Genomic DNA, 22,308 nt, shown 5'->3' with positions numbered 1-22,308 from the left:
TATAATATAGAGCAAAAGTTTCCTAATTTTAAATGACACAGTATTCCCTTGTTCTGGTCAAATAACTGCCTCTTGGTCTATTTACAGGTTCTGCTTGAATACAATTAATTATTCTAGAATTTCCATTCTTCACAATGTTATACATAATTTGTTATGAGCCACACAGGTTAATATTTTTGCATAGGCAATTAGATGCAGGTAAATATCTTTCTGATATTCTATGCTCTCAGTCAAGATTCATCAGCAATCATATCCCCTGTTCCATATTGTCTTTTAAATTCAGCTTGAATTGTTGGTCGTTTCCTGTTGATGCACTGCTGCAGCCAATTTTAATTATCTCCAGAAAAATTTTAATTGTGTGTGTTATTAATGATAATGTTATATAACTTCTGCATTCTGTTGAGTCATCTTTCTGTGGAATGGGCACCCATATGGATCTCTGCCAGTTGGTTGGCCAGGTAGTTGTCTTCCAACTTTATTGGCATACACAAGGGAGCACCCCCAGTGCTATATCTGTTTGTTGAAACATTTCAAGTGATATTTTGTCAATTACAGGAGTCTAGTTCTTCTCCAATGCCTTTAATGCAGCTAAGACTTCTTCCTTCAGTATTGTTAGTTCTTTATTATATGCTACCTCCTGAAATGTTTGAATGCCAACCAGTTCTTTTTGGGACAGTGATTATATATTCCTTCTATCTTTTTATGATGTTATCTGTTTCATTTAATGTTTTGCCCTAAGAATCTTGCAATATCACAACCCAAGGCTTGATTATTTTCTTCAGTCTTTAAACATAAGAAATATTGACTGTTCTTCTCTTTTGGTATTCTTACTCAAAGTCATTGCACATTTGTATTCTTGAGACACTTTTTGGAATTTGTTGTTCTGGCAACCTACTTATGAAAACTAGTCAATGAAACATAGCAGATCACAACAGAGCATTGCTGTTGAAAGGCCAAATAGGAGGGATTGATCACTAGAGAAAGAAATGTGCCTTTAATGCATATCCACTTTCATTGGGGAAGATTTATAACATGACACTACTATCTAGAAAATTACAATTGCAGAAATACAATGACCCCAAACTTTCTATGGTGACATTCTTCATAAATGATTCCAAATCTCATTTGGAAGTTGAGTAAAAGAGGCACTGTGTATACAACTTAACCTCCTTCCAAAATCAGTACAACATACTCCTGGGAAAAATCTGAGCAGACCCTATCTGCTCAGAATGTCAAGAGTGCCCCTCCAAGACTTAGGAATTCCTAAGCCCATGGAGACTGACTTAGCTATGGAGGGCTAGATCTGAGAGTGAAGCATCCAGCTGAAATGAAGGGGGGGAGTTGCACAAGAATGCCCAAAGTTGCAGATAGTATCCATTTGACCTAGCTTTGATGGCTTGATGATCAGAACTCAACTAGAGGAAAATAAAGAAATTTGATTAAGGAAGAAAAAGCAAATTGTTACATTTTGATTAACTTGACCTATACTTATAGACATTGTTGTTGTTGTTATGTGCCACCGAGTCGTTTCCGACCCATAGCGACCCTGTATAGGGTTTCCAAGGGTGTAAATCTTTACGGGAGTAGAAAGCCTCATCTTTCTCCCGCGGTGGAGCTGGTAGTTTCAAACCGCTGACCTTAAGGTTCGCAGCCCGATTCGTAACCACTATGCTACCAGAGCTCCTTATAGACATAGTAGCTCAAAATACCAACTAAGAGGAAGGAGTCTTCAAATCCAAGATCAAGCCTATCCCCTCTTTATACAGGGTTGAAAGGGACGGGCAACTTAGACATTGGCTACCTAAAATGGCAGAGGGGGGCTAAAAAGGCATGAAGTGGCTGGCTTACAAGTTTTCAAGAGGGAGTTTAGCTCCAGAGAGAACAGTTTTCCTCTTGTCTAGGTCAGTCTGACGAAAGGAGATGAAAATCTTTTGATTCAATAATGAATAACTGTTATCATACCTAATTGTGATCATCATAACTGTAAAGGTAGAAGGTTTATAGCACAAAGGGGGGAGAAGTTAATCTTATATTCTAGGAAAAGAGGACCCTAGGACCATTAAGGAAGAAAAGCATAAGCAGAATGCGGGACCCAACCAGAGGAGCAGAATGGGTCTTTTTGGTTGTTTAAGAAATTATACATTTCTGCGTATGTTTGTGTGCATAAGAAAAAGACACAAAACAGGTAACAGAAGCAAAAGCTGTTAGCTAATGATGCATGGAGGGCTCTGTAATCATTGCAATGAAACAAAATACGGTAGGTTGAGTGCAAAACTGATGTTCTCCCATGTAAACTATGGTGTCGCTGATTCTCTGGCTAGGGTCCCACTCAATTCACAATAAAAGCTTTAAAACACACACACACACACACACACACAAAGCGTGCCCCTCCAGGTACCCACAGTCAGCATCTAGGAATTTGATTGGATCATGGGCTGAGCTTTTGACTGGGTTTTGGCATGAAACGTTCCTATTGGCAAAGCCTGTGCTTCCCAAGTGGAACAAAACTCAAAATCATAAACAAATCAGTTTTGATCTGATAGAAATGGGTGGGATCCCAAATGTCAGCCTTTAGTCTCTTTTCAGGCCTGGAACTGAACTTACATGGCTCACTTTCAGTCAAATATTAGACAGGTCTATAATCTGAACAATAACATCAGAGAGGTACACACTTCTTAGAACACTCAACCATATGAGTTCAATAAGCGTAGCATTTGCCAAAGAAGACAGCTCAGAAGGTAGCTTTGTCATATGTTTCTTTAGAACAGTAACTATAATTCACACTGCAATAGGAAAGAAGGATGCACGGAAATGGAAAACACAAGGAAGAAGTGGGAAGAGTGATGTTACATTGTGGGGATTACCATCAATGCTGTCAATCAAACAGTGTATGAACTATGAATGAAAAACCAATTTGCTCTGTAAACTTTCACCCAAATCATAATTTAAAAGTTCAAAATGAATTATCATTAAAATAAAAAGAAAAGAAAAATCTTATATGATTCTGTACAAAAGCAGAGTTGTTTGGGGTGCTTAGTGGGGTGGCAGAACCTGAGATCTTGAGAATCAAGAGGACTGGATGCACTGGCAAGAATATAACAGACTTGTGATTGTGTGTGTCTATAAAATCTTCTCCAAATGGCTTTTTGAACAATAGAGAAGCATCCCTCTGGAAATTCCAAAAAGTCACTGGTTGTGGGGAAATCTGAGTGAGGCCAGCAGTCATTGATATTTTACACATAAAATGTGTGCTGTTGTTATTAAATGCTGTTCAGTCAGTTCTGATTCATAGTGATCCTGTACAGTGTTTCTGAAGCTGTGAATCATTGTGGGAGTAGAAGTCTCATCTTCCTCCCATGGAGTGGCTTGTGGAGTCAAACTGCAGACCTTGTGGTTCACAGTTCAGTGCTTAGTCCCTAGAGCAACCGTGCTCCCATAATACGTCTGCATGTATATGTAATAAATTATTGTTGTTGTTAAGTGAGGTTGAGTTGGGTTTCCAAGGAGTGGCTGGTGGGTTTGAATCACCAACCTTGTGGTTAGCAGTTCAGTACTTATCCTACACCATCACAGCAATGTTTTATCCAATGAACTTAAGGGACTATATGGCAGAAATAGAAAGGAACTGTTTTGATGACAGGATAAGTATTAATAATTACATTCCAAGAAAAAAAAGAAATCTTAGAGGTTTTCTTAACACACACCAAATCCAGAACAAGATTTAGGATCTGCTTCATATTTCCTAGTATTCTGTTCCCTGTTTGAAGTACTACTCCACACTCTTTTGTCCTGTTTTGTTGTTAAGTGCTGTCGAGTCAACTCCCACCCATAGCGACCCTGTATAGGGTGTCCAAGGAGCAGCTGGTAAGCTTGAACCACCAACCTTGCAGTTCAAGTGATTTTTCAGCCTGATGAATTAGCCCATTGCACCACACCAAATTAGAGGCCCCAAAACAGAATTTCTGGAGGAATGCTGAGAAAATGGAATAAACAAAATTAAAAGAAACTACATTCAAGGCCATTTATTGTAACATTTCTTCCTTTCCTTTTGGTGGAAAACTAGAAAACTAGAAAAAAAAAATCCCTTAAATATTCATGAGAAAGAGAATAGTTTAATACACAGGTAACAATTAGACCCACAGTAACTAATCTGGGATAAATTATCTATGATACATCGCAGGATTAAATTGCAATGTAGCAGAGAGAGTGTCCTCCATTGGAATATATATACATTTATATGAACATGAAGAAAAGCATAAAAAACTGTTAACATTATCTCTAGGAGATGGGCATATAGGAGGTTTTGTTGTCTCTAACTGCCGTCGAGTCGATTTAGAACTTTTAAATTTATTATTTATATATGTTTTCATTGTTTTGTTAGTTGCAATGGACTAATATTACCATGGTAAAAACATTTTTAAGTTTTAAAAAGATTCATATGCTTTCTTTAAAATAGAACCATGACGCTAGCTTTCTCAGGGCCTAATTCCACTGTGCTACTTGAGGCATCCAAAAAATTCATGTTTCTTTAGAACAGTAACTATAATTCACACTGCAAATGTATTCTAATACTACCTGCTTGGAATGAGACTGTAACATAATGAAAGCTTTCTGTTAAAAAATGTCTTTTTGGAAAGTTGCCACCATCAATGAAAGAGTTTGAAATATCATAAGAAACACGACTAACCAGAGCCTTACTATGTCTGTGTATTTGCTTCCTGGGAGTGCTACAATTTAATTCTCCAAGCGGGAACTGGCTTTTGTTTTTGTTTCATTTAATAACAACTTTTACAGGGAACATGTAAGGGTAGGTCTAGGCCAAGCTGATATTTTAAAAGAAAGGAAAATCACATCCATTCAATGCCAAAGCTATTGGTTGAATAGTATAACTGGCAGTCATTTGACAAGAATTTCTTGAGTATTTCCAGTATCTCAGGCATTATGCTCAATACAAATAATATAGAGAAATAAAGATACGGCCTTTGTTCTCAAGGAACTAAAAAATGTGTGGGAAAGACAGATAAGCACTTTTTTTTGTCCTTGGTAACTCCTTTTCTCATTAACAACTATTTCAAAACTTCACCAACCCAACATTCTCAAGTTCTTTTTTTCCATTTCCTACATTCCTCCTTTTCAGAAAATAATCTTATTCAGTATTTAACAAAAAGTTTGAATGATCAGAATGAATTCCTTAAGATTGGCGGTTCAAACTCACTGACCACTCCTTGGAAACCCTATACAGGGTTGCTTGCCATGAGTCAGAAACGACTCAAGGGCGCGTAACAACATTATGAAAGAGCTCATTTCTAGCTCATGCTACCTGTCCATTGGTGCACCCTCATTCACAACCCCAACCTGAAGGAGGCGCTGCAGTCTGGGACACTGGTGATCAGCGTGGGAGGAGAACAGAGTTGTGAACTGCCTCTTAAGCCACTGGAATCCACAGAAGTCCAATGACGTTGGCAAGGTCACGTATCCAGCATGAAATGGAACTACTTGTCAGACCAAGTGCTTGATGCCAAATTCAATGCACTTTCTATAATGTCACTGTGAAAGAAAAAAAAAATTTAAATCACTTAATTGCTCTTCTTACAATCTGAATCACAGATTTAATTTTTTTTGGACTATAGTTTTGCCTTAGCCTGAAAGAATTATGTATGAATGTAAGTCAATGGTTGGCAGCAGAAGGCAAAATGTTCTTTTCCATTACAGTTCCACACTCATGCTTCAGTTGCTGTTGTTGTTGAGTGCCGTTGAGTCAGTTCTGACCCATAGCGACCCTGTACAGGGTTTCTGAGGCTGTAAATCTTTATGAGAGCAGAAAGCCTCATCTTTCTTCCGCGGAGCAGCTGGTAGTTTTGAACTGCTGACCTTGCGGTTCATGCTTCAGTACTGACCTAAAAAAAGATAAAACTGAATGAAGATGAGGTTGCTTCAACTTTAGAGCCGATGTTTGGTGCTGCCTCAGCTGTGCTAAGAGTAACAGGGGTGACAACAAAAGTCTGCTTAATAAAGCATATGTTCAATAAATTTTTGGAGAAGGAGAAAGAAATGAAGGAATAAAGAGAGGTAGGGAAGATGGAGAAAAGAAGAAACACAAGGAATTGTTCATATCAGTCACTGAGACTGTTAGTGGGTAAAATGTCATCACTCGTAAAACAACCAACATCACATCCCAGCTCTTTAATTAAGAGATTGATTATGTATAGTTAACCTACACTATTTTTTAATGATTGTAAATTGGAGTAGAATTAATAAAAAGTAGCCCATTCATTCATAATAAACTGACAAAAGGAAATACAAAATTTGGTGTCATGGATGCTGATGATGATCTTGTTGAAAGCAGTTTGGGCAGAACGGTGGAAATGGAAGCCAGATTGGAATAAGCTGAAACATGAATGGTAGAGAGGAATTGTTGTTGTTAGGTGCTGTTAAGTCAGTTCCAACTCATAGCGGCCCTCGCACAACAGAACAAGCCACTGTCCAGTCTTGTGCCATCCTCACAATTGTTACACTTGAGCTTGTGATGCTGCCTTTATGTCAATTCAACTTGTTGGGGATATTTTTCACTGACACCCGTTACAAAGCTTGATGCCTTTCTCCAAAGACTGGCCCCTCCTGATGCCATATCCTAAGTATGAGAGAGAAAGTTTCACCATTCTGGCGTATATAAGGAGCATTATGGTGGTACTTCTTTCAACACAGCTTTGTTTGCTCTTCCAGAAGCCCATGGTACTTTAATATTCTTCGCCAACACCATAATTCAAATGCATAAATTCTTCTACAGTCTTCCTTATTCGTTGTCTAACTTACACATTCATATGAAGTGAATGAAATACTACTATTCGGATCAGGCACACCTTAGTCCTCAAATTGACATCTTTCCTCTTAAACTCTTTGCTCTTGATCAGATTTGCCTAATGCAATAAGTCATTTGGTTTCTTGACTGCTGCTTCCATTAGTGTTGATTATGGATTCAAGTAAAATGAAGTCTTTGACAACTTCAATTCTGTCTCCATTTATCATGCTTATATTTGTTATTTTGTTAAGTGCTGTCCAGTTGGTTCCAACTCACAGCAACCCTGTGGAAGGAAGGTAACTGAGGAGTGACTGGTGGTTTGAGTCAATGACTTTGAGGTTAGCAGTGCAGTGCTTATCCTATAGTGTCAGATGCTTAAAAATACAAAATTTCAAGTGAATGATAATTTCAAAAGCAAGAATGGTTTGATCATAGTTGGAAGATTGTGCTGACTTTTCAATTTTGGTTTGTTTGTTTTTGTGTGTGTGTGTGTGTGTTTTGGGGCATGTTTTAATGCCACCATTTTAGCTAACAGTAACAGGAAGTTATATTCAAGTTTGTCCATTAAGCAACTGAGTATAGCCTCTAATGTAATCTGTATTCTCTCTCTTAGAAAATTTCACCGGGTAATCTAGAAACAGAGGAGCTCTCATGGTAAAACTGTTAAACACTCAGCTGTTAGGCTGGCAGTTCAAAGCACCCAGCAGCTACATGGGAGAAAGACTTGAAAATCTACTCCCGTTAATATTATAGCCAAGAAAGCCCTATGACACACAGTTCTGCTGTCACATGAGGTTGTGATGAGTTGAAAATTGACTCCAACAACATCTAACATTGTGGAGATCTGTGGTGGAATTTAGACAGGGGAACTATGATGGCATTTATATAGCAATTGCTCTCCATGTCTGCAAACCACTAACAACTGTCAGTATGGGCCTCAATTTTCTCATGTGGGCCAGGCTATCAACATTGACTCTTCCAGCTCTTTTATGAAATTTGAGTTAAAAGTTTCTGGCTGGTTGATGTCACAAAGACCAGATATACTGGTTGATAAGTTTCATCTCTCATGTCTTACCAGTTTGTTTTCCCTTCAAAGGTGCCAGTGGAATTAAATGCCTAGACTACAAGGAAGTTATTTCTCATCACGGAGTCATCCTTTTGTTTTACCTAATCTTGGCCTTTTCTTTTTGTTCTGACCTAAACTGGGCAGAAATCAACACTTTATGTGAACTGAAATTCTTGTGGCATGAACCTAAGAGTCATTCAGCATAAAGGCAAACAAACACTGAGAAAGCAATGATGAAATTAAACAAGATGAATATCATAGAGCTTTTTTTTCTAAGAAATACTGAGTTTCTCTGTATTTTCATTCAGGGATTTTGAGCTATAGAACAAAGTAGAATGTTCCAAGGTAATTCAGGACTTAATACAATGATATTTTTGTTTCGTCCAGTTGGGACATAAAATGAAATTACAACTACCAATTTCCATACCTATTGTTGATGCATTGGGAGCCCTTTACCAGTAGACTGAGACAAGCCAAGATGGAATTTAAGAAACATTCACAAACAATTGATCTCATATCCTGGCAATATATATTGAAACAATCTTTATGGTTGGCAGTACATACCAAAAGCTCTTAAAATGTTTATGTGTCTTAATCTAGCAATTCTATTTTGTAATTTTATCCCAGGGAAATAATGATGGCATAGACCAAAATTTAGCTTCTAAGACATTCACTGGAACAACTGTGATAACTGTAAAAATTAGAAACTATGGTAAGTCATTGAATGCTGATTAAATCTATCTTAATGCTGTTTTAAGATTTCCTGGATTGGTCTTCTAAATACATTTTTTTCTCTCTCTACCATCATTTCTTTGTCTTATTTCCCTACTTTTAGGGGAATTACCTCAGCTTCACCTTTCAACTCTCCTGCCCGTGTTTTATTTTTACTGTCAGACATTTTGTTTGTAACAGTGTATTCTTTCCCTCTGATTGTTCCTTTTAAAAATAATGCCCTGGTCTTGTTTCATGGACACAATATCTTCTCACCTCTCTCTTAGATGTTAAGTTTAGGTTTTTGGGTTTGCTTTTTAAAAAAGCTTTCTTTGTTGTCTCCATTTTGTCTATGTTCCTTCTTTTTGTTTATTTGTTTTGGTCTCTGGCTTTTATGTCAAAGAGTTTCCTCATGTAACTGATGATCCTTGGTTAAAAGTGACTATTTAAACCCTGATTAGAAGCAGTCTCTGTACAGGGGCAGAGCTTGTCAACTGTTGAAGTTCACTGAAGGGTCATTATGAGGCACCTGGCCATGTATATAAATTCTTTTTCTTGAACATGTCAGACTTCTTGTCAATATCCTGTTTCAAGATTTTAAGCCTGGCTGTTATTGTTCTTGGAGCTAAATTGGGGGCTTGGAATTTTACCTTTAAGCTTAGTGACTTTAATTTTTCCCTATTATAGTAGGATTTCTCACTATGGCTTTGCCTCAGTGTGCTTGATGTACCTCAGTCAAAAGACCTCTCTAGAGAGTAAACCTACCATCTTACGCCAAAGTGGGGGAGAAACAGTTGTTTGGATGTGTGGAGTTAGGAAAAATATTTAAGGTTCTGAAAACTCCCTTTAAAGACTTTTTGAGCAAGACTTTTAGCCCTACCATACACCCCTGCCTTCAGTGAAGCATGATAGATCAAATTCTTCAAGGAAATCTTACAGGAGCAATTAGCTTTCTGTTTGTTGGTTTCTCCATTATGGGCTTTTTCTGGTTTGTTAAGTCAGTTATTCTATCAGTTATTCTATGTAACCAACCATCTCAAAACTCACTGGTTTAAAACAACAATCATTTGTCATTGCTCATGAGTCTATAGGTCAGCTGCATGGTCTGGTTTCATCCCAATTAGGCATTTGTGGCCAAGTATTAGCTATGAGTTGGAACTGACTCCATGGCACATAACTACAACATGAGCCAAGAAACAGTTTTGCTGATCTTGACTGCACTTACATACAACCTTGGATGGAACAACTGGATGACTTTGAGAAAATGCAACTAGTAAGGTAGGAGGAAAATTAAGAGGTGATTTGGGATTCTTGAAACAAAGTTAATAAAGTTTATCAAGGAACAGATTCAGCCAACTATGTCAAATGCTGCCCAGGTCACTGTCAATCCAGACAAAGGTGGTCTTGATAAAGTAGAGGAGTGAATGCCTGATTCAACAGGTTGTATGAAAATGGGGGAGAGAACATGTAGGCTCCCTGAAAGGAACAACGCAAATGATCTATAAACAAATGACCATCTTAAAGATAACGAATACCAGAATATAATGTAGAGCTATTTGGGGGAGCAGAAAGCCTCTTCTGTTTCCTGTGGAGAAGCTGGTGGGTTTGAACTGCCAACTTTTCAGTTAGCAGTATAGTGATTATCCTATAGCATGACCAAATAAATAAACTTTTTGGAATATATACTGCTAACCACAGGAGTCCTGGTATGGCGCTGTGGGTTAATGCACCAGACAGCAAAGCCATTTGAACTATAAGGTTGGTGGTTCAAGCTCACCAGTTGCCTCTTGGAAACCCTATACAGGGTCACTATGGGTCAGAACCAATTCAATGTCACTCAACCACAACAACAAGGTCGGCAGTTCAAACCTATCAGCCACTCCTCAGAAACCCTATACAAAGTCACTATGAGTCAAAACCAACTTGACAGCCTGTTGTTGTTGGTTTGGTTCTGATTTATAGCCACCCTGCATAGGATAGCCAAGGCTGTAAATCGTTGAAGGATCAGAAAGCCTCGTCTTATCCCATAGCACCCAGTGCTTATCCCATAGCACCACCAGAGCACCTTAAATAATTAACCTAGAATTTTATACTCAGTAAGACTGTCATCTCAGATTGAAGGCAAAATAAAGGCATTTTCAAAAGACTATATATATATATATATACATATATATATATATACAAATTTATCAAACTAGGTAGGATACATACTGATGTGGAGCGATTATAAATACATATATTAATGTTGAATACATGTGCTTATGTTAAATATAGATGTCCTAGTGTAGTACTGCAGGATAAGCACTAGACCACAAGGTCGGTTTGAACCACAAGGTCAGCGGTTCAAATTCACCAGCCGCTCCTTGGAAACCCTTTGCAGGGTCACTATGAGTCAAAACTAACTCAACAACACTTAACAACATGTCAAATATGGGCTCCTTGTGTGGCACTGTAGGGTAATCACTGGGCTTCTAACTGCAAGGTTGGTGGCTCAAACCCACCAGTTGCTCCTTGGAAACCCTACATAGAGTCTCTATGAATTGGAACCAACTGGGCAGCACTTCACCACCACCACCATGCTCGATACATATATTTATGTGCTGTTGTGTCAGCTCCAACTCAGAACAACCCTATGTACAACAGAAGAAACATTGCCCAGTGTTGCACCATCCTTAAAACTTTTGTTATTTTGAGACCACTGTAGAAACCACTGTGTCAATCTGTCTTTATGAGGTTCTTCCTCTTTTTCACTGACCCTCTACTTTACTAAGCATGATGTCTTTCTCCAGGGACTGTCCACCCCTGATGACATGTCCAGTATGGCTGCACTTCTTCCAAGAAAGATTTGTTCACTCTTCTGGCACTAATAGTATGGTATAGTCAGTATTCTTGTCCAACACCAGAATTCAAAAACATTATCTTCTCCGGTCTTCTTATTCATTCTCAAGCTTTTGCATGTATAAGATGTGATCGAAAATACCATGGCTTGGTTCAGGCGTACTTTGGCCCTTAAAATAACATGTTAGGTTTTTAACATTTTCCAGAAGTCTTTGAAGTAGATTTGCTCAGTGCAATATGTGTTCTTGGATTTCATAACTGTTGCTTCCAGAGGCATTGATTGTGGATTTAATAAAATTAAATCTTTTGAAACATCAGTCTTTTAGCCATTTATCATGATTTACATATTGGTCCAGTTGTAAGGATTTTTGTTTTCTTGATGTTTAGATGTAATCCATACTGATGACTGTACTCTTAATCTTCATCAGTAAGTATTTCAATTTTCGTCATTTTCAGCAAGCTAATGGTGGTGGTGGTTATGTGCCGTGGAGTCAGTTCCGACTCATAGTGACCCTGTACAGGGTTTCTGAGGCTGTAAATCTTTATGGGAGCAGAAAAATTAGTCTTCCTCCAATACTGATGCTATGTTCATCATATGCTCAAGTATCTCTGATTACTTACTGAGCATATAACTTGAATAAGTGTGGTCAATCGTGACACGTACCTTTCTTGATTTTAGACTACTCTGTATCCCCTTGTTGTATTTGAATGACTGTCACTTGGTCTCTGTACAGGTTCCACAGCAAAATTAAATGTTCTGAAATCCCCATTCCACTTATATTATATATGTATGTATGTATGTATGTATGTATGTATGTATGTATATATATGTTGTTGTTGTTAAGACCACTCCAGGCTGGTCTACTCATCCTTTCAAGTGGAAATTTCCCATCTCTGGATATCTGGATGTGCGAACCACCAACTTTTCATTTAGCAGTCAAGAGATTACTCATTGCATCACAAGTTCTCCTCATAATAACCATGTTGGTTGTTATTAAGTACTGTGGAGTTAGTTCCGATTCACAGTGACCCTGCACAGGGTTTGCGAGGCTGTAAATCTTTACTAGAGCTGAATGCCTCATCTTTCTTCTGTGGAAATGCTGGTAGTTTCAAACTGCTGACCTTGAGGTTGGCAGGCCAACTCATAACCACTACACTACCAGAGCTCCTTAATAGCTATTTTAAATTCTTTGTCTGATAGTTCCAACATCTGTGCTATATCTGAGTTTGGTTATGTTTGTTGATTGCTTTTTTTCTTGACAATGTGATCATTGTATGATTTGTAACTTTTGATTGAAAGCCAAACTTGTACATCTTGTGTAAAACCAAAACCCACTGCCAACCAGTCAAACTAAGGCAACTACATTTTATGCCTGGATATGGGCAAGCATTTCCTATTTATTTTTGGAAAGAAGTTGAATCAATGCAGTCCAGATTTTGAGCTGTATTTGACATTTGTTGTTGCTATGGGCAAAATATTAAATGATATACAAACTATCATAAGAAGATGAAAGGAATACACAGAGTCACTGTACCAAAAAGAAATGATCAATGCTCAATCATTTCAAGAGGTAGCATATGATCAAGAGCCAAAGATACTGAAAGAAGTCCAAGGTTCACTGAAGGTGTTAGCAAAGAGCAAGGCTCCGGGAATTGATGGAATACAAATTTAAATCTTTCAGCAAACAGATGCAGCCTGGAGGCACTCACTCATCTAGGCCAAGAAGTTTAGAAGACAGCAGCTGAGCCAATTTATTGGGAAAAATCCATACTTGTGCCCATTTCAAAGAGGTGACCCAACAGAATACGGAAATCATCAGACAATATAATTAATATCATATGCAAATAAAATTTGCTAAAGATAATCCAAAAATGGCTGCAACCATACATTAACAGAGAACTTCCAGAGTTTCAAGCCAGATTCAGAAGAGGAATGGAAAGAGGGATATCATTGTTGACTGAAAGCAGAGAACACCAGAAAAATGTTTACCTGTGCTTTATTGACTACGCAAAGGCTTTCAGTTGTGTGGATCATGACAAGCTATGAACAACATTGCAGAGAATGAGTATTCCAGAACATTCCATTGTGTTCAAGAAGAACTTGTACATAGACCAAAAGGCAGTTCCCCTTCTAACAGAACAAGAGAACACTGAGTGGTTTAAAATTTAGAAAAGTGTGTGCCATGGTTGTAGTCTTTCACCATACCTAGTAAATCTGTATGTTGAGCACATAATCTGTCAAGCTGGATTACATGATGAAGAAGGTGGCATCAGGATGTAAGGAAGACTCATTAACAACCTGCAATATGCAGATGATGTAACCTTACTTGTTGAAAGCAAAGTGGGCTTGAAATACTTACTGATGAAGATTAAGGACCACAGCCTTCAGTATGGGTTGCACCTCAATGTAAAGAAAACGGAATTCTTCACCAATGGACCAATAAATAACATCAAGATAAATGGAGAAAAGATTGAAGTTGTCAAAGACTTCATTTTACTCGGATCAACCATCAATACTCATGGACGCAGCAATCAAGAAATCAAACAACGTATTGCATTAGGCAAATCTGCTATACAAGACCTCTTTAAAGTGTTGAAAAGCAAAGATGTCAGTTTGAAGACTAAGGTGTGCCTGGCCCAAACCATGGTATTTTCCAATACCTCACATGCATATGAAAGTTGGACAGTGAATAAGGAAGACCATAGACAAATTGAGGCATTTGAGTTATGGTGTTGGAGGACAATATTGAAAGTATCATGGACTACCAAAAAAACAAGCAAATCTGTATTGAAAGAAGTACAGCAAGAATGCTCCTTGCAAGACAGGACGGCCAGACTTCATCTCTCATACTTTGGACATATTATCAGGAGGGACCAGTTCCTGGGAAAGGACATCATGCTTGGCAAAGCAGAGGGTCAGAGGAAAAGAGGAACTCCCTACCCCAATGAGATGGATTGGCACAGTGGCAGCAGCAATGGGTTCAAACGTAACAAAAATTGTGTGGTTGGCCCAGGAATGAACAATCTTTCGTTCTATAGTGCATTGGGTCGCTGTGAATTGGTACAGTCTCAATGGAATCTAACAAACATGGCTACCTACAGGTTTCAATTTTCTCATTATTATCTGAAGTTTACAATGGAAGTTGGTTTGTATGTACCATGTTCAGTTTGAGGTCCTCCCTTTGCACTGTACCTCTATGCTGTTACTTATTAATTGATGTTTATTAGCCTGATTTGGTGAGGATGGGGGAAATTTCAGTTCTTCTGCTTATGCCTCTCTTTGGCAGTGACTGTGTCCCTGATTTGTGGGGTAGGATCATTTCAGTGATCCTGCACAATACCACTCAGTTATAGATCTGGGACCAGTTCATGTTCCTGCCCCTCTAGCGGGGAGAAGTATGTTTTAGTCGGCTTCCTTCGGCTACAATGGTTTTTCCCAGTGCTCTAATAATGTCAATGTAGTCATTGAAGGTCTTGCTCTACAGGAGAGATAGAGGAGAAGGAATTGTAGCTTTCACCCAGTAATAGCTGCTCAACCATGAGGGATGTTTCCTTAGAGCTTCCATCCTGTCTTCTCCCCGCTTTTATCTTAGTCTCTTTTGTGAGCACTTGGTAAGGTCCTTGAGAAGAAACTTTGAGTAGCTGTGTATCTGTTGTTCCCCCAGGGTTATGTATGCTCCCAGTAGCCAATATTTAGGCTTTAGCAAGTTGTTAAAAATTTTGGCCTCAATTCTTCCCAGTGAGACCCATACCATGTAAACAAGTGTTTAAGATTCCTTTCTACTTGGAGGCATCTTTCTGTCCTAGATTTCAGGTTAGTTGATTGCCGTGGCCACAACACTCTAGTAGACTCAAGAAAATTTATGAATTTAAAGATTGCCCGACATTTTTTGTTGTTGTTAGGGTGATAATGATGCTTTTTTCATCTCTCTACACCCTAAACAGAAGGAACCCTGGTAGAGTCGTGGATTGCGAGCCAGGCTGCTAACCACAAGGTCTGATCTGTCAGTCACTCCACAGGAGAAAGATGAGGCTTTCTGCTTCCATAAAGATTTACAGCCTCAGAAACCCTATACAGGGTCGCTATGAATTGGAACCAACTTAGCGACACAAAACAACTACCATCACCACACCCTAAGTAGAATCCACAAGTTCTATTTAATTCATCTCTAATCATGTAATTTCAGGCAAGTCATTTATTCTCTATTGACCTCAGTTATGGGAACAGTATGCTAGAAAATCTCAAATCCCTTCCAGTATATATATTCCATGGACTTAAAAACCAAACAGCTTCTACAGAAGCCATAGTTTTATACTTGCCTCATTACTTCCTATAATAACTGCATCAGCTAAATATATAGCAAATAATAAGATGAAAGAAAATTTGGACTTACATTCATTATTATCATTTCTATCAACAATAGATGGAGAAACATAATATTGTATGACTTCCTAGATCACCCTCGATTCATAAGCTCCAAGAGAGCAAAGCAGTTTCAATTCAATGAATAGCTCAGGGATTCTGAAATTCATTTTCCTCTTAGTTAATTGTCAGCCCTAATATTTATTTTCTTTCATGCTGAATTTTGTGGCTCCTTTAATACATTCTTGGATGGTTCCACTTGTCTCTCAAGTTCCCTTTCTTCCAAGATCTCTGGCAACTTTGATAAAAGCTTTTAGAGGTTGTTTCAGCCAAAAAAGTGTTTGCTTCTCTCTGATTCTATTGCTCAGGAAAGGCATGAAGGATAAAAAAATATCTATTCTAAATCCACCGTCTTCAGAGCTTCTTTGAGTCCATTATCACAAGGGAAAGTCTCAGACAAGAGGTGGTGCTTTCCTCCTTGGCTATGCCAACTTGAGCAAAAAAAGTTTTTCTCCACAAACCGGTCCAACTAGAAAATAACTTCACTCAGTTTCAAGACTATATACTATGCACAGCAATATACTCAGGGCATTGATGAATGCTTGGCCTGGCATTTACTTCAAGCCTCATACAATTGATTACTGAGTTTTATAGACCAGAATTGGCTACTACATAGAAGCCAGCATCCTGGACTCTGAAGAGCTTTTGCCTCAAGCCTGTCCAGCTGGTCTTTTTTTATTTATTTTTATGTCTTACTCAAACCCCTTCCCTTTTAAAATTGATGACTTTTCAGGATTAATGTTAAACCAGAGGAATTAATAGATAACCCAAGGCAATGATTTCATTGCTATGGACTCAAAACACTGCCATTATACAGGCGAATACAGAATTTTATGGTCGTTTGTTTCTTGATTACATTCCAGTGGAGTGTGAAATCCAATGGTTGTTAGATGGCAGGAAGCTGAACGGATATCAGGACTTCGGCCATAGTGACTGATTGTTGGCAGAGATTTGCTACCTGGAGAATGAAGGAACTACATTCTCTTTAAAGGAATGTCTCAGTGAAGACAGGTTTTATAAAATGTCTTGATGCTCAGTTGGTTTGGCTTTTCCTTTCAATCAGTCCATTATGTGCTGAGACAATGCTTCCTTTCTTTTGATTTACATAACTTATTTAAGATTCACAATTCCCTTGACCAAAATTCTGTGACCTGTTTAAACATTTTATTTCTTTTTTTATGTTGTCTCCACCACTCAACTTCCACTTTCCCTTTTCCCCCAAATTTAGAGCTGGCAAGTTAAAGATGGTGGTTCTCCAATGGCGTAGTCCCTCTAACAGAGGAAATGCTTGACAATAGAAGGAATCTAATAAATCATTGGAAGCTTGACTTCAACTTACCATGAAGGTACGAAAACTTAGTTCATTCTGGCCTGAAATGGGGACTCCAGAATGCAGGCGGTTTCACCTTCAATATAGTCTTTTTTACAGATGCTCGTGATACAACCAGGGTGAATAGTGAAATAAGATCAGCTCTTATTCACACAGCAGAGGTACAGGAAGTGGAGTTACACCGCTAGAACAATGCATCCTGAAATAACGGGCAGAGTGGAAGTCTAACTAGGGTGACACTGAGGAGATACAGAGGAAAAAAGAGAAGAAGGAAGAAAAGAAAGAAGTAATTTTGAGTACATACGATATCAGATGATGTACATAAATCTCCAGAAGATAGTTGGATTAGAGCTTAAATTCTAAAGCACTTGGTTTGGAGAAAGCTGCGGTTTACAGTGGGAGCCCTAACCACATTTTCAGTTTTGAAATAAATTCAGCCTCTAATAACTAGAAATGTGGCAGCAACTTTGCCTTCAGGCAGAGTGTGCTTAAAAATAGATTACAACTTTCTATCATGGTGTTTCTGTAGGATGAACACTGGGTTGAGAACCACAAGGTCAGGAGAAAGATGAGGCTTTCTTCTCCATGAAGATTTACAGTCTCCCAAACCCTCAGGATTTTTATGAGTTGGAACCAACTAGAGGGCATTTACCAACAACCAACCCAGAGAAGAACAGAGAAGAATCAATGCATTTGAATTATAGTGCTGCTGAAGAATATTGAAAGTAGCATTGACTTCCAGAAGAATGAGCAAATTTGTTTTGGAAAAAGTACAATTGGATTGCTCCTTAGAAGCCTAGAACATTGGACAGGTTGTCAGGAAGGACCACTCCCTGAAGAAGGACATCATGCTTGGCAAAGTGGAGGGTCAAAGGAAAAGAGGAAGACCCCCCAATGAGATGGATTGATAGTGATAGCAATAATGGGCTCCCACATAACGATTGTGAAGATGCTGCAGGACCAGGGAGCGTTTCATTCTGTTGTGGCTGTAAGCTGGAACAGACTCAGCTGGCAACGAACAACAACGACAGTCCAGGGAAGGGCAGTCTAGCTCTCAGAGGATTTGCCTGTGTACGTTCTTAGTGATTTATAGTTGGTGTACCAGAACCACATGGTCATAAGTCATATTCAAACCATCAAGTAGCCGGTTCCTGGAAGCAATCCTGTAAACGTTTCTAATCTACAATTATGTATTGTACTACTCATGTTCCTCCCCTCCCTTTCTATAGTCACACCTATAGTCCTGACAGTTATGAATTCTTTTGTGACAATCTTCTTTGCTTTCTATGATCCATAAGTGGCCACGTGGCCATGGATTCTTTGGACACAATTATGGCCTCGTCATGGCCTCCTTCTGATTTGCCTACCTTTGCCTTGTCTTTGTCCTGTTTAAGGCTTAGTAAAGGGGTCTCTAAAAATATATTTGAGTATGAGGACATTTCCCCCTTAGAACACAGTAGTGTGTTGCAAGATCTGATCTTGAAAATCAGGGTTTTTTTTTTGGCTCAAGACTTGGCTCTGCCTCTCACCAGATGTGAAACCTTGGACAAACTCCCTAATCTCATTGCCCCTTTCTTCATAACAGTCAGATGGGCAACTCTGCCTGAAGGTTACCTTTACCTTTTTCAGCTCTCTCCCCTTTGTCATGAATAAATCTAGTGTACATCTAATCCTTCTGGAATTTACTTCTTAGAGGAACCAATCTAGAATGCATAATCAGATTGTCACTTTATAAAGATCTCTCTGGTCGTTTTATGGAGAAGAAATTGGAGGCATGCCAGTGCATCTCCACCTCTCGTCTGTCCGTTTGTTATACTAAGGTGGCTTCTGTGTTACTATGATGCTTGAAGCTACGACATTAGTACTTCAAATACAAGCAGGTTCACCCATGGTTGATTGGTTGGTTTAAACTGAGCTTCCAGACTGACTAGGAAGTAGAGATGGACTACTTCTGAATGTTTAGCCAATGAAAACCTCATGAATAGCTGTGGAAATTGTCAAATGTAGTGTTCAAAGATGAAAACACTATGAATATCACCAGAATATTGTCAGGTACAGTGCTGGAAGATGAGCCTCTCAAGTTGTAAGGCATTGACAATGCAACTGGGGAAGAGCTGACTCATCAAAGTAGAGTCAACATTGATGACGCGAGTGGAGTAAAGCTTCCAGGACTTTCATTTAATGATGGGACACAACTCAAAAATGAAGTTAATAATCAAATTAATTAATAATCAAAACATGGAATGTACAAAGTTTGAATCTAGGAAAATTGGAAGTTATACAAAATGAAATGGAACACATAAGGATTAATATCCTAGCTGAAGTGAACTAGTTGTTGTTGTTAGGTGCCATCGAGTCAGTACTGACTCATAGCCACCCTACGTACAACAGAAAGAAACACTGCCCAGTCCTGGGACAACCTCACAATTGTTGCCACGCTTGAGCCCATTGATGCTGCTACTTTGCCAATCCATCTCGTTGGCGGTCTTCATCTTTTTCTCTGACTCTCCACCTTACCAAACATGATATCCTTCTCCAGCGGCTGGTCCCTCCTGACAATATGTCCGAAGTATGAGAGACGAAGTTTGGCCATCCTGGCCTCCAAGGAGCACTCTGGCTGCACTTCTTCCAACACAGATCTGTTGGTTCTTTTGGCAGCCCATGGTACTTTCTATATTCTCCTCCAAGACCATAACTCAAAAGCATCAATTCTTCTATGGTTTTCCTTATTCACTGTCCAGCTTTCGCATGCATATGAGGTTATTGAAAACATCATGGCTTGGGTCAGGCGTACCTTAGTCCTCAAGCTGACATCTTTGCTCTTCAACACTTTAAAAAGGTCTTGTGCAGCAGATTTGCCTAAAGCCATGCATTGTTTGATTTCCTGATTGCTGCTTCCATGAGTGTTGATAGTTGATCCAAGAATGAAGTACTTGACAACCTCAATCTTTTCTCCATTGATAAGAATGTTGTTTATTGGTCCAGTGGTGAGGATTTTTGTTTTTTTTACACTGAGATGCAATTCATACTGAAGGCTGTGCTCTTTGATCTTCATCAGTAAATATTTTAAGTAGACTGGCATTGGCCATTTTGAAACTGACAATCATATAGTTTACCATGCCAGAAATGACAAATCCAAGAGGTATGGCACAGCATTCATCATCAAAAAGAACGTTGCAAGGCTTGTCTTGAAGTATAATGCTACCTGTTATAGGATAATGTCCATACATCTACAAGGAAGACCTAAGCATGGTGGCTCCATACATATGCACTGGGTTTCGAAATACAGGCTCTGTGGTTTGAGCCTGCCAACAACTCCAGAGGAGAAAGATGAGGTTTTCTACTCCCTCAAAAGCTTAAAGTCTCAGAAACCCTATACAGGGTCGCTATGAGTTGGAATTGACTAGATAGCACTTAACAATAAGAAGGAAAACCAATTAATACCACTATTATTCAAATAAACTCACCAACCATTGAAGCCAGTAATGATGAAATTGAGGAATTCTACCAACTTCTTCAGTCTGAAACTGATCAAACATGGAATCAAGATGCATCGATAATTATGGTGATTGGAATGTGAAGATTGAAAGCAAAAGAAGGGTCAGTAGTAGAAAATATGGCCTTGGTGATAAAAATTATGCTGGAGATCATATGACAGAATTTTGCAAGACCAACCACATTCATTGCAAATACCTTTTTTCAACAACATAAAAGGTAATTATACACATGGAATCAAATTGACAATATCTGTGGGAAAAGGGCTGAAAAGCTCCATGTCATCAACCAAAACAAGGTCTGAGCGATCTGCAGAGCAGACCACCAATTGTTCATATGCAAATTCAGGCTGGGCCTGAAGAAAACTGAAACTAGTCCAAGAGAACCAACATATGACCTTGAACCTGAATTTAGAGACCATTTCAAGAACAGATTTTATGCATTAGATGCTAATGACCCAAGATCAAAAGGGTTGTGGGATGACACCAAAAAATCAGTTAGAAAGAAAGTAAAAGATCAATAAAAAGACAAGAAAGAAAGACAAGACCCGAGTGGATATCAGAAGAGACTCTGAAACTGGCTCTCCAGGATACAGATGCTAAAGCAAGTGAAATAAATGAGGGTAGAAAAGAGCTGAACAGAAATTTTCAAAGGGCAGCTCGAGAAGACTAAGTCAAGTATTAAAATGAAATATGCAAAGACCTAGAGTTACAAACCAAAAAGGAAGAACATGACCAGCATTTCTCAAGCTCAAAGAACTTATTAAAAAATTCAAGCCTTAACCTGCAACATTGAAGGAGTCTAGGAGTCCTGGTGTGCACTGTGGGTTAATGTGCTGAATTGCAAGGTCGGTAAGAGCTGCAAGGTCAGCAGTTCAAGTTCCACCAGCCACTCCTTGGAAATCCTGTGAGTTGGAACTGACTTGACAGCCCTTAATAACAATAACATGGGTAAAATATCAAATTTTGCAGAAAGTATCCAAAGAAGATGGAAGGAATATAGAGTCAATTGTACCATAGAGAAATGGTCAATGTTCAACCATCTCAAGAGGTAGTACATGATCAACAACCAATGGTACTGAAAGAAGAAATGCAAGCTATACTGGAGGTATTGAAAAAACAAACAAAACCAAGGCTCCAGGAAATGATAGAATACAAATTGAAATCTTTCAATAAACTGACGCATCCCTAGAGGTACTCACTTATCGATGCCAAGAAATTTGGAAGAAACCTGGCCAAGCAATTGAAAGGGATCTATATTTGTATCCTATCCAAAGAGAGGTGACCCAATGGAATGTGGACACCATCAAACAATATCCTTAGTAGACATGCAAGTAAAATTCTGTTGAAGATGAGTCAAAAACAGCTTCAACAGCACATTGACAGGGACCTGCCAGAAACTCAAGCCAGATTCAGCACGAGGGATGCCATTGCTGATGTCAGATGGATCTTGGCTGAAAGCAGAGAATATTCTAAAGATCTTTACTTGTGCTTTATTGACTATGCAAAGGATTTCAAGTATGTGGTTCATGACAAGCTATGAATAACATTGTAAACAATGGGCATTCCAGAACACTTGACTGTGCTCATGAGAAACCTAGCAGTAAATTGTACATTGTACAAGAGGGCAGTTATGGAAGCAGAACA

The sequence above is a fragment of the Chrysochloris asiatica genome, unplaced genomic scaffold (genome assembly GCF_000296735.1).
Source record: "Chrysochloris asiatica unplaced genomic scaffold, ChrAsi1.0 scaffold00033, whole genome shotgun sequence".
In the NCBI taxonomy this organism is placed as follows: Eukaryota; Metazoa; Chordata; class Mammalia; order Afrosoricida; family Chrysochloridae; genus Chrysochloris; species Chrysochloris asiatica.
This window is presented reverse-complemented; position numbering follows the sequence as displayed.